Here is a 13,917-nt window from a genome sequence, read left to right on the forward strand (position 1 = left end):
GCTTTGCAGCGCAAAAGCAGCCACCCTGTACATTACTTCCCTGGGGACAAGCTCCTGGTTTTATCCTGTACTGCCACTGCTTTATTCTTGACCTTTTTTTCCCTTTCTCCATAAACACAGCCATTTTTCAAATATTAGCCTCTATTTGCCAGTTTTGCTTTACAGGAATGAAGAAAAACGTGCACTTCGTGTGATTTCTGACCAGCAAAGTGTTGTGCCAGGACACGGTGCCTCTCCCACCCACTACATCCTCCCTGCACTTGCTTTCCCAGGATCAGGTCTGTTACACAAGAACACAATTCATTATCCTGTCCAGTCCATCCCTTTCATGTCCTCTTCCCTCAAGCTCCAGCTTAGCCTTTGACCAAAGTCCTTTGGACAGGAGCTCTCTGGACCTTGCAGAGACCTTTCTACATGGTGGTCTTCTTGGACCCAGCAGCCCAGCCTGCAATGATCTTAGCAGAGCATCTTGCCCACCTGAATTAAGAGCATCCTCTGAATCCTGACATGGTGCAAATACCCAGGTTCAGCCCCACAACTGACTCCTGCTCAGACAACCTGACCTCAGGAGACCACATTTTAAAGGAGGGCTGTGACCACCAGGAGCACTTGCTATCAGGAGAGCCCACAGTGCCCTCTTATGCCCAGAGGCTCAACGTTGACTTGTGAAATCAAAGCAACTCCCCAAACCATTCTCTCTCACACATGCACCCAGAGGAGTGCTGGCTTTTCAAATGACCTTGCATTTAAAGGCAGCTTCCATACATATGTATCCACAATTACTTATGCATAACATTAAGGAGCAAAAAAATTGGCTCATTTGAGCACAATAAACAAAACCCGAGTAATGTAAATTCCTTATAAATCTGCTATTCAGCTCCATTTAAAACAATAAAAACTCAAAATGAGGCAGGTATCAAAATACACTGTCCATCAATGCTGGAGCCCGGTCACTCATCACACACTGAACTTTGAATTGGGTTCTGAGAGCTCCTGCACCAAATAATTCTGGTACACACTGCAAATCAACATACTTCATGAATTGCACTTGCACTTTTTGGTGTGTGCAGGGCGAAGGAGATGTGAGCAAACAAGACTGGAGGGGTCATCCTGATGCTCTAGTTTCTACTTTGAGGTGATGAAACATCACATTCATGGGACTGATGGGCTGGATAAATGCAAGACACCTCCATCACTTGGCTTAGGGTGCCAATACAGCCAAACAGAGGCTTGAGGATTCTGCAAGCTTTGGAAAGCTTGGAGAGGTACAGTCCAAAGACTCAGTCTTTGCTTTGCTACTTGTACTAATATTTATAGAGATAAGAGCTCAATAAGCATAAAATAAGTATGAAAAGGTCATTTGCAAGATGGGAAGTGTGTGACTGCATAAAGAGATCTTCATACAATGGCAAATTGTTTTTTCTCATTGTGAAAACAGGCTTGAATTGCAAATACCTCTAGCAAATCTAATCCCCACTTAGCACTACAAGACAAATACACTCAGCTATAAAGCGAAACCAAAGACATTTATTTTTGTTTCAGCTTGAATACTCTAAGACACTCCAGTATGTTAGAACCCAGTTAGCAAATTACTGGCACTGGAAAGAAACACTAACACAGCTACAGACCCTGCATCTTCTGTAACCTTAACTGCAAGCAACATTCATGGAGAAGAGGCCTGTGAACTTCTTACAATTAAATGTATGGAAAAAGCTGTGAGTAGTCACCCATTACAGACCTCAGGGTGAGCTTTTGCATGTGTTGCTGTATCTTCCATCAACCTAATTTTTCCTCTTCCTACACCCCTTCAAAACACCTTCAGCGGGATCAGCACAGTGTCTTGGTGCATGAAACAATTAAATATACCAACCAACTCTTTCTGTGTTGACTATGATGGGGTTGTCATTTTTTTACCCAAAAAGACTCCTTTGAGTGGGTGCTTGGGCTGAGAAGTAGCACCCAAACACAGAGGGCTGAATAAACACACAGCAAAGGGCAAGCATGTTTCTCATGGGGTAGGTCTTATTTTACCAGCCTCTCCAGCAACATCTCCACACCAATGTAATCACACAGACAGCAAATACTTGGAATGAGAAAAATCAAAGAACAGAGGATTACACATGACAGATCATCAGAAGCTTGGGATTGCCGTTAGCAAGAAGGGCAAAAGCTTCATTAGAAATACACTTTTTTGACTCACAAATTAATTTCTGTTGTCTGAAAGGAATGTATTGGTGAACCATAGAAGCAATCATCACATCACATCAGTTGCCAGTGTCCTCAGCACTGCACTACAGCAGCACTTCTCTGCAGATACAAAGGCTGTGGATGAACAACAGCACACAGTGTTCAGATTACATTGGTTTTATTTAATGATACCAAATAGTTGTACATTTTAAACCAAGAAGCAGAAAGGACACAGTGTGGGACACACACAAGGATCCTCGAGGGAAAGGACAACTCATCTGCACAAGCACCAAGTATGGGAGATGCTGGTACATCAGTTATCAGCACCACAAGAGCCTCACCTAAACCCTGTAAGACTTCAGTGACCATAAACACCCACAGCTCAACCAGCACAAGGGGAAACTGAGGCACATGAAAGCCATATGATGCCCACCAGGTCCCTCGAGCCCAAAGGAAGGCTAACCCCAGCTCACGGACCAGCCCCAGTGCCCTCTCTGCAGCCAAGCTCTAATTGTTTAGAGGCTTAATAAGTTGTAACTTAAAACTAGTTTATGGCTGTACACAGAAGAAGAAAAAAAGTCCTGTCGTAAAGTATTTATTACACTTCCTTTGGAAACGATGACAGTCCTCCAGTGAATGTTTTTATTGTTATTCATCATCTTTCGAGAGGGTTAGACAGCTCTGAAATACAGCTTTAATATGAGAGCCAAATGAGAAAGTGCAGATTTAAGGGAAACCTCGGCAGATCAGGTTTCACTCAGTGCCTGCAGCACTTACAACATGTGTTTCTGATCTGCAGCTCCGCTTTGTTGTGCCCAAACTGAAACTGCATTAAATTCGCTTCGCAGGAATTGCAAAAGGACAAGAAACACACACACAAACCCAGCTCATTTTAAGCGTGACTCCCGCGTAAGCCATGACCTGGAGACGGAAATGGGGTTTATCCTGGCCCAGACTGCAAGTCACAACAGTAAAAAGATACGTGGAATTGTTTTCCCATTTTACTGAGTTTGTGGTTTGAACAAAACAAATTAAGGACACAATCAGGAATGGTACAAACCCTGCCAGGCCCCCGCAGGTGAAGCCTTTAAGCAGGTACTCTAGTTGGAAAAATAAGCCAGATTTTCTTCAGTTAAAACAACCTCGTGCATGCACAGCCCATGTCACCCTGCCCACAAATAGCAGCTGGAAACCCAAAGCCCAGGAGAAAGGGTTCACCACTTACAAATCCCCTCTGTCCCCTCACACCAGCTCTTGGGAAAATGGGGCTGAAGTGGAGGAAATCCCATGGTAATTCAAGAAACATATTTAAGCTTAAGAAGTCATGACACGCTATAGCTATTTATTAATTATATGTGTTAATGCAAGAGTGCCTGCCTGAGAAACTAACTGCTTTGCCAAGCCCCAGAAATGGGCTTGCCCTGGCAGAAAACCTGGAGGAAGACACTTCTGCAGCTCCAATGAGAAACATCCACTGAATCCTATGGCTTTTTATCTCTCTCTTTCCCTAAGGCATCCCCATCAAAGGTAGAAGTCAGAATGCTCCATGCACTCTCCCACAGACCCAGCCTGTCACCTAATCTGGCAGCACATGGATGGCAGGAGACAGTGAATTCCTCCACGCCTCGTTTAAGTCACGGACATGACGAATTCCTGAGCTTTATGACTCCTATAAATACTCAGCAACATAACCCTGTTACCTTTTTCCCTGTAACAGCCTGCAAGGAATTCTACCAAAACAGCCTCATTTAGAGCAGCCAAACCTGATCGGTTTTCTTGTTATGGTCTGGATGGACCTGCATCTCCACCTGTGGTTTGGCAGAGGAGTCCCTGAGTGAGAAGAAGAGGAAAAGAATAAACTGAAAGTGGTAGATTTAGAGTAAATATTAACCAGAAGTTCTTCCCTCTGAGGGTGCTGAGGCACTGGCACAGGTTACCCAGAGAAGCTGTGGCTGCCTCATCCCTGGCAGTGTTCAAAGCCACATTGGATGAGGCTTGGAGCAACCTGCTCTAGTGGAAAGGGTGGCAGGAGGTTGGAACTAGATGAGCTTTAATGTCACTTCCAACCCAAACCATTCTATGATCCTATGATGGGATTCTATGAAGAAACCCATATAACCTGCAGAGATTTGCTTGCAGGAATGCAGGGCAGTGGTAGGGCAGCATCCCAACTGCATCACCTTGGGTACCACTACATCCCAATGCACACCCTTTTGACAATCCCCAGCTCACGCTGTCTTCCCCCAGCCCATGCTGTCTTCCCCAAAGCCTCAAGCTCCTTTGTCTGGTTTAACAAAGGACTGTCCCTACAGATGCGGGGGGAGGAGGCAGGATTCCCCCAGCGCTGGGCAGCAGATGCTGGGGAGCTCCTCAGCTGTTGTCTGTTTTCACTTTGTTTAACAGCTGCCCTTTGGATTGTGCTACTTTGCAGGCTGTGGACGATGAGGCCGGTGCAGGAAACGCAGCCAAACATTTACCTACTCCACTTTGATTTAAAACAGCTTGAGAAGGGCTGAAAGTCTGTACATCAGCATTTAGCTAATCCAACTTTTCCTCCTGCCAGAGAGTAAGCACTGAAGAGTTAATGAAAATAACTCCTCTGCCTTAAAGAAACCATAGTATGAATGTAGAGTCATGCAAACTCTGATCACCTTCGCTTAACATTTGCACAGAATTATTTTAACACTTGATTTTAGCTTAAATAAACACACTCAGTGTTCCAGACAGGGGGTGGGAGCTCTCTGCTGCTGAGCCACCAAAAGAGAAGACAGGAGGCATCTACCCCCCAGACAGGAGAGGTCAGAGGCATCTGCATTCATGGGGAGCAGACACCGTTCTGAACCTGGTAACATCACTGTGGCCCCGCTCTGTGACCGCTCAAGCTTTTAATGCTTTTTTGGCTAGAAATGAAAAGAAAAAGGCTGACCAGTGACAGCCCAGAGCCCTGCTGCACCGCTGAAAGGACGCAGCCAATTCAGAGCCACCCTGGGGACATCTGCAAGATGAGACATTCCCCAGTGACTTCTCTGTCCAGGATGGTCCCAGCTCCAGTGACCCACTGAGAAACACTGCCCAAACACCCCAGATGGCAATTTGTACAGGACTTTTTTGGGGAAGAGCGGGGAGGAGGGACTCGTCTCGCTGACCCCAGGACTGGGATGCTCAGAGGGCAGGTCTCGCCTCCCATCTGGGCTGTGAGCTCTGAGTGGAGCCAGTCGGTCTGACAACCACTGGCTCTTCCTTGCTTATAAATGCTGAGAACATCAGATAATGCAGGAAGGTCAGGGTCAGCCACTGCGACTGCTTTATTCCAGCTTTGGAGCAGCTCTGCGTGTGTCCGGGTACTGGAGAGCCACAGTCTGTACCTTTTTATACTCAATACGATACTTTAAATACCTCCTTTATTAGCTCTCCTCACAACAGACGTGCTGAAGCCCAACGGGAAAACGCTACGGATTAGTGAGCACCAACTCAGGAGATTTCCACGTTTTTCCTGACTCCGTACAACGGCAGGAATCCTGCTCCCATCTCCCAGCCCCGCTCTTTGCAAACAATAAGTTGCTCATAAAATTTAAGGTCAGGGCCCTTGGCTCATCTCATCTTCCCTGCTTCATATTGCAGAATTACATTGCTTTATAACAACCTCGCTGCTGGATCATGCAGAAGATGACTGAGCTCTGCTGAGCCCAACAACCATTTGATTTAAGCATCTTTCCCAGATAGCATATATCTTTTTGCTGTATTGCTGTATATATTTTTGCTCTGCTGACAATTCCCCCACAAGCTATGGCCTAAAGCCAGATCTTCAGAGGGACTTTTCCAGGGTGCAGATTAAATGGTGAAGCTGTTTACCCCAGATGCTGTGGGTTTCACACATCCTTGCTCCATACAGGGAAGAATATTGCTTGGTGGGTGTGTGGTTTTGGGGGTTTTTAACTCTGGTGTGGATAACTCCAATGCTTGGCATGGACTTTTTGGAGAGTACCCTGGCCTGTCCTGCGTGGCTGGTGAGCAGCGATGCACACACTTTCCTCTGGTACCCAAAGCAGGGTCAGTGCAGGGTTCACTGCTGCTGCTAGTGGGTACATCATCCTACGGCAGCGAATGACAATCCCTGGCTGGGCAGCTCCAACGCTCCTGGTCCTTCATCCTTCTCATGAAGAGGACCCAGGACCAAAACACCAACTGGTTTTCCTAGCTGGCATCAAGCACAGTATCAAGTGCCACGTTTAGAGATAGACAGACACCCCCTAATCAGATGGTTCATAAACTATTAAAAACAGAATAAGTGCTTTGGGGAAGGAGAGGTTGGCCTCTGGGTTCAGAGTCAGTCCAGCACCCACAGGTCACACATTATTGCTTTTTCCTGAAAACAGGTAGAACAACAAATCTTTTTACATTCCAAGTAGGAGCTGCATTCTCACACGATCTATTCCAAGAGTCACTCAGTGAAAACAACCCTCACAAGGTCTGCAAACCTCCTGAAAGAGCAGATGATGGGCAGTGAGCAGAGGATGAGTCCTGGGCCACAAGCTGTGGTGCTGCAGCTCATCCCCTCCCCAGCACCCAGCTGGTTAATTCATCTCTGCCTCCATTCAACCAGGAAAGCTGGATCAGAGTTGAGCTCTCCCACAAGGCTCAGGCAATGTCACAAGCATCACTTCCCTCCCACAAACCCAGATAAGACCTCATTTTAAAATATTTATGGTGTATACAAGCAAAAGGCACATTTACAAGCGGAAAAGCCAGGACTGCTGAAATAAAGAGTAATAATGTTGAGCTGGAGAAAGTTCAGTGTGGCTGGGGAAACAGGCAGACCCACAGCACCGAAGCACAGCAGTACCCATTCCTCCGTGCCACCCCAAATACCACGTACAGGGAAGCTGGCTTCAAGAACAAGCCTTTCTCCAAGTGATTCAGCATGGACTCGCTGCTCATCAGCTGCCCGCCTGATGTTCTTGCTTTTCATGAAATTAAATGCCTTTGTTTGCATCATTTTTCCCCTAGCTAAGAGAGAGCAGAGCTGTGGAGCTGCACGGGATCCTCGCGGGCTCTGTAGCCAGCAGGAGGGCGACTTGCTTTTGTTTCCAGGATCTCATGTGCACCAGCTGCCTGCACGCATATTTACTTCTTTAGAAAGCATTTTCCCCTGTAACTTGGCACAAAACCTGATTGCCACATATTTTCCCTTCTTTAAATAAACAGAGCGTAATGTGTGATAATTACACTCCGTGGCTGGAAACTTAAAACGACTTTGGGGTATTTGTCTGTCACGTCAGCTGTGGAACAGCTTAAAATCTACCCAGACCAGCCAACATTGTGCACCCCAAGAGAAGGATGCTGGGTTGCTCTGTACAGATGCAACCTGCTCCCTGTGGCTGCAGCTCTTCTGCCATGACAAGACAAGGCTGAAGAACACTTGGGCAAAGCCCTCTCCAGGCATTTTTGGTGTGAAACCTCATCTCTGCAGGAGTTGCAATTGGTGTTTATGGCGAGTGAGCAAGTACCTAGGGAAATAAAAAAACCCACTTTGTACTGAGAACTATTCCCCTGCCCATCACTTCGGCAGCAGTGGGGCTCCTCACTGATGCAGCACCAGCAAGGGAACAGGCAATGCTTTTAGCCTGGGATGGAGGACCCTGAGGCTGCATCCTTTGCTCCATCCCCTTGCTGGAAGCAGATGGCAGATTATTTTGCATTTCCATTCAAGTCAAGCGTAAAGGAAAGCATGTACTTCACTAACAAGAGATCAGCTACTATTTATCTTACACGGGTGACTTCATTGTAGAAATAGCACTGAAGAGAGGTTTGCAACCTCCCCAGCAATCCGCTTTTTCTAAACAGCATTTGGGAAAAGAGCAGAGCTCAGAAAGTAAGTGAGAAAATTAGACTGCTGTATTTCACAGATCTAAGACTTTGGTGTATTAAAACAGGAAATGTACAACTTGCATCACTTTAAGCATCTCTTGCATCACTTTAAGCATTATATCCCAATTGTGGATCCTCCAGCAGCAGTTTGGTTTCGGTTTCTTTATCACCAAATACCCAAACATTTGTTCCAGCAGTTTTAGGGCATTTTTAGACACCATCCCCTGGATCTGCAGGTGCAGAGATGCTCTCACCCAGGGTCACTCCATAGCTCACGTTATTGTTTTTAATGCTTCCTCAGAGCGCAACAGGATGGACCTTGTGGAGGATGCTGATGGATGAAGCTGTGGGCAGGAGGGAAATACCTGCTGACGATGCCTGGATAGGGGCCAGCCTGCAGCACTGCAGATGGAGCGAGGACTAACAATGTCAGGAAGTTGTTGATAACTGACTCCACGCTCACTAACAACATTGACTTCCTTTATTTCCCACCTTTCACTACCACAGGCCCAGTGCCTTTGCTGCACAATGCTTGTTTCTGTGTGGTAACAGCACAAAAGCAAAACCTGGGCATTTGCCTGGCTCTTGCTGCTAGAAATCAGCCTGCAAGAACAGGAGGCAACAGCCACTGCACTAATGCACAAGAAAGTTTCCCTTAGAACAGGTTCTTTGAGAAAGTAATTCATTCTAAAAATCAGACAAAACGCTCTTATAGACTCAAATCTGTTTTAGCAGAAGGAATACCCTGCATTAGCTCTCAAAGATATAGATGCTGCCAGCTCCTACCAGGGCATAAGTATCTTATTTGACCAGTGGGTAGATTAAAGACTCCCTAAACACCACCGTTAGAATTCTTATAACATGGGTAACATTACTGCAGCACTGGGAATGCCACAGGGACAAACAGATCACTTCTGCACAGTCAGGAACTTACAGAGACACTTGCAAAGGTTTTACCACTACACTATCTGGGTCTGACACATGATAAATCCTAATTGTCAACCGAGTACAAACAACCTTGCAAACAGGTTGAACCTTCACTGGGAGCAGAAGTTTGTCAAAGACGGTGTGAAAGCAATAGAAGAACCCAAAGAAATACTACCTTAGGTATCATTTTCTATCAATTTAGCTCATGCTTATATGCTACAGGATACACAGTTGTGATATCAGTGCACAAAGCAACTCAAAACCTGCTCTTAACACTAAAAAACAATTCAATTTTAAGTTGGAGGCTTTCTGATGACTGCAGGTTCATCAGATGCTAACATTCATTCATTTATTCATTCAGAAGAAAACCAACTCGTTACCATTTAAAAGAAGATTTCTGAGAAAAGGAGGTAATAAAACAAAAGAACTAACCAAGGATTTCATTAAATTTGCATCTTTAGCAAATCAAACTGGGATGCATGAACATGGACAGATGAGATTTTTCAACAGCTCCATGGCACATTTACTCAAACCTTATTTCTAAGAGGCACTTTGCATAGTCAGAGAAAACGAGATATCTTTGCCAGTGACTGCAGGATGCCAGAGAATTTCCACATGGAAACCTTCCTATATCAGCCTCCAAAATTTGGCAGCTCCACGAGATTATAGCCATGACTGAGATTTAAATGAAGATATCCTTGGCTGGACTCTTCTCTGTTTAATTAGAAGACTACAGACCCCATCCACAGGGATGTATAAAATGCTGGGTTTGTAATGATGCAGATTACAGCTGCCATCACCACTGAAAAGGTCTGAACAAGTAAATGGATTAAATAAAACTAGAAACAGTGGTCTGCTTTCTCATCTGCCACATCACTGCCCCTGAACCACTGTGGAGGACCCAGAGCTTTAAAAACCATGCTGGAAGTAACACAGCCATTATGGGCTTTATACATCCAAAGACTTCTGAGGTTTTTCCGACTGCTGGAAGACTTGGAACTGGCTTTTGCATATTTTGGATGACCTATTTATCCCAGAATTGGCAAGTCTAGGGAGCAGTTTTCCTTACCAGGCAGGTCTGGGTCATGGGGAGTTGGTAGGAAGGAAGGAAGGAGGTGGAAACTTTGTGTAAATAACAGCCCTCCCCTTTCCAGCTCAGTGCCTCATTGATGGTGCCCGGTCCTTGGCAGGGAGGAAGTGGGACAGGGGGGTTTGGTGTGGTTTGGAAAGAAGTAAATCCCTTTTTCACTGAATGACATGGCCAGAGCCTCAGATCTCCTGCCAGAGGCATGTTCCCACTGTCAGCAACAGGCTTCAAAAGTAAATATACCTCGTGTCTGCCAGTAATGGGTCTTCTCTAATTATAACCAAGCATCTGACTGCCTCTGCTGAACAGTTTTGGGACTCTGGTGCTGGGCAGTGGTTGCCTTTAAGGACTGCTCTCTTTTACATAGGGCCTGGATGAACTCTGCTGAGTCCTCGTATGGATGCAGCTTTCTCTTGAGAATGCTGCTCCTGTTTCCACAGCAGAGGGGCAGCAGGGCAAGGAGCTGCTATTAATGCATCAGTGGGGTGGCAATGAGGCAAAAAGGACATGCCATGAGGTCTGCACTCAATCATGGTCAGCACCACAAGTCCCAGGAGTCCTACAGCACAATATGCTGAGCATACACAACATCTCAAGGTCTTTTCTGTACACATATGTGCTGTAGAGTACCACATATACTACTTTATTCTTGTAGTGGACCCTAAAGATTAATAATTAAGAGCAATTTAGCTTCCAAGAATTCTGCACACCAGGCATTTACTAGCCCAGATGGATTTGCTAAGGAGCAGGGTCTGAACAGGTTCAACTTCTTTTATGCCTGGGTCAAGCACAACAACAGCATTCAGATGAAATCTGTTCTTCACCATCTCTGTCCCCAGCCCCACTCTTCTCCAGCAGCCACAGCCCCACTGCACCCACATGAGCCCCCAAGATTACTGATGAATATCCAAGTGAACTTATTCTAATTGGCATTAACTCACATTACTAAACTCTCCATGCTTAAACTGCTTCTAAGTAGCCACAGACATGGTACATGACTGTATTTAAGCATTATTGCACTTGCTTCTACCTCCACTCAGACCATTTCTGACCATTCCACAGTTCTTTGCTCTCCCCAGGTAAGCTTGTGAACTTCAGCTCCACAGCAGCTACTGGCTCATGGATTTGTAAGTTTTGGACACCAAAACCAGTTTAAAGAGTCAAAGGAATTTGTATAGGACAGACCCCTTTGAAGCTACATGATGCTGAGAGCACATTCTGCCACGGCTGCTCCATCCAAAGGAGCACTTGGCCCTTGATCCAGCCACTCCTGCTATTTCTATGTTCTTATTTAACATGTTGTCTTTTTCTCACTAGTTACACTTGAGGCCTTCAAGGCTGTATTTTCCTAGGTGATGAGAAGTTCAGCATCCTCAGCTGAGGAGCATTCCCCTGCAGACAGGGTGCTGGACGGGGACGGCATGACTAGTGCAGTATCTGCCTTGCACATGAGAATCAAACAAGAACAGAGACATCCAAGCTCCCATTGCTCCAGCGCCCAAAAGAGTGAAATAATAATCCCAGAGATAATAAAGAGACTTTATTCCAGCTGTCAGTCAACCTGCCTCCACTCCTCGCCTGCCCTCCAGAGAATACATTTAAAGGCCGCAGACTTGTAGGTGATGATGTTTTATTGCATCTCAAAAAGAAAGAGAAAAAGCCCCAGCCCAACACGCAGAAGAATGCGGTTTCATTTGCAGTTTCCTGAAACCTGAGCAGAAAGTTTATAAAAACTTTGGGTCATGTTTGGAGTTAGGAAACAGAATGAGAAATTGCTCTCCTTTTCCTCTTGCTGTTTGCTGAGCAGCACCACCAATCCCACAACCTTCCCATCACCACTTTTTTTCCCCCAACAGTATTGCAGTTCCAAGCCTTGCTCTGTTGGCTTAGATGTAAATCACAAAGTGAGGGTCTGAATAAGATCCTTCTTGTACTTCACACACCCCAGTATAAAAAAAAAACCAAAGGCTTAAGAAAGCAATTTGATCCCCACTTCCTAAGTCTGAATTGTCTGGAAACTGTTGTTACTTCAGGTCAAAAGAAAAGCAGAAAAAACCCTTCTGACCTCTGAATGTCAAAACAAAAAGATCTGTTTCCTAAAAAGTAGGAGCTGACATTGGAAATGAGGAGAATAACCAGTCTGAGGCATCCTGTGGTAGAAGCTCTTCCCTGTGGGGATGCTGAGGCGCTGGCACAGGGTGCCCAGAGAATCTGTGGCTGCTCCATCCCTGGCAGTGTTCGAGGCCAGGTTGGACACAGGGGCTTGGAGCAAGCCGCTCTAGTGGAAGGTGTCCCTGCCTGTGGGAAGGGGTTGGAACTGGGTGAGCTTTAAGGTCCCTTCCAACCCAAACCAGTCTGGGAGTCCATGATTTTCCTCACTCATGACCCTCAAAGGGCTATTGCAAAACTGATTTAGACAAAAAACTTTCCAGGGCTGGTTTGCACCAAGAACTGGCTACACCAGCGAGAAGAGCAAGAAGGGACAGTGCTGATGAGATTGGATACCTGCACAGTGAGCATGACCTGCCATGGGTTAGAGGGATCAGGTGCAAAGCAGGGCTTGGAAGGCTTCCCAGAGCAGGGAACAGGAAAGACAGCCCATGGTGAACAGCCATGGAAAGGCCAAATCCTAAGAGCCTTGCCCCTTGGCAGAGGTATCCAACTTTCTGTGGGGCATCCCTCATCCCACTCTACTTTTACTCCCAAATAATTCTTCCATGTGCTTTGCTGCCTCAAGCTATCCCACGGCAGATGTACAACAGCCAGACACCATCTGCACCCCTGAGCATTCCCCCCACATCCATCCAACAACCCATTAGCACACAATACACCATTCCCATGGCTACCTCTACCATAAAGCAAAGATGCAGAGTCCAATAGGAGTGCCCTCATTGCATCTCCCAGCTGCTGGCAGCACTATGCTGCCAAGCATGAAAAGAAGCATGAAAAGGCCAGATGGCCTCTTCTTCCACCCCTTTTTCCACTCATGTCTAGCAGCAGTAGAGAGAAGAAAGCAAGCTGGATATCAGAGTGTGATATTGCACAAGGAAGATGAAATAAGTTTACAAAAGCAGCTTTATTGTAGTATTTTCCAATTTTAAGATCTGAAATTTGTATCTTTCATGTTCTTTTTAAGATTGCTTTAAAACCACACTAAAAAAAACTAAGACATAGCAGGTGGGATGAGAACCAGGCCAGAGAGGCTATGTCCAAGTGTTGGATGGACCTGTGGTACCTCATTTTGGGGAGGAATGTCGCTTCTTCAGGCCAACAGCACTTCATTCTGGAGACCCATCTGGCCAAGAAAGAGACTGAGCTACCACGGAAAGTTAATTTACCATTTCTTGTTGCTGGTGAGTCTTAACACCCAGATCACCAGTGGCTCTGAACCCAGAGCTGCACCAGCACGAGCTCTATCTGCTGCAGTTCGAGTCCAGCAGTAAATCATTTAGATAACCAATTAAGCTCAAACATTTCAGCAAAATGCCAACATTAGGAAATGTTATCTTTGAAATCCCTGGCTTTCCATGACAGCAAGCCGCTGCCAGCAGCAGGACAAGCTGCTGTGTGTCCCTGCATACAAACAGTTCACCAGCACTCATAGTGGATCAATCCAGCCCATAACTAATGCCAATGGTCTGAGAAGTTAGGGGATATCTGGATTTTAGGGTCTCATGTCCCACAGCACTCTTGAAACCACAATCTCTGGTGCTGATGACTTCAGCAAGGGCCACATGAAATCCCAGCCAGCCTATTCCAGCAGGCAGAGGGAGGGACCAGGTTCCTTTGGATTTTATCCCATTTTGCCACATATTCATGACCACTTTGCACAGAGAGAGCTAACAGAG

The sequence above is a fragment of the Neopsephotus bourkii genome, unplaced genomic scaffold (assembly GCF_033783945.1).
Source record: "Neopsephotus bourkii isolate Nb327-2 ecotype Australia unplaced genomic scaffold, CSIRO-AGI_Nbou_v1 NB_1572, whole genome shotgun sequence".
In the NCBI taxonomy this organism is placed as follows: domain Eukaryota; kingdom Metazoa; phylum Chordata; class Aves; order Psittaciformes; family Psittacidae; genus Neopsephotus; species Neopsephotus bourkii.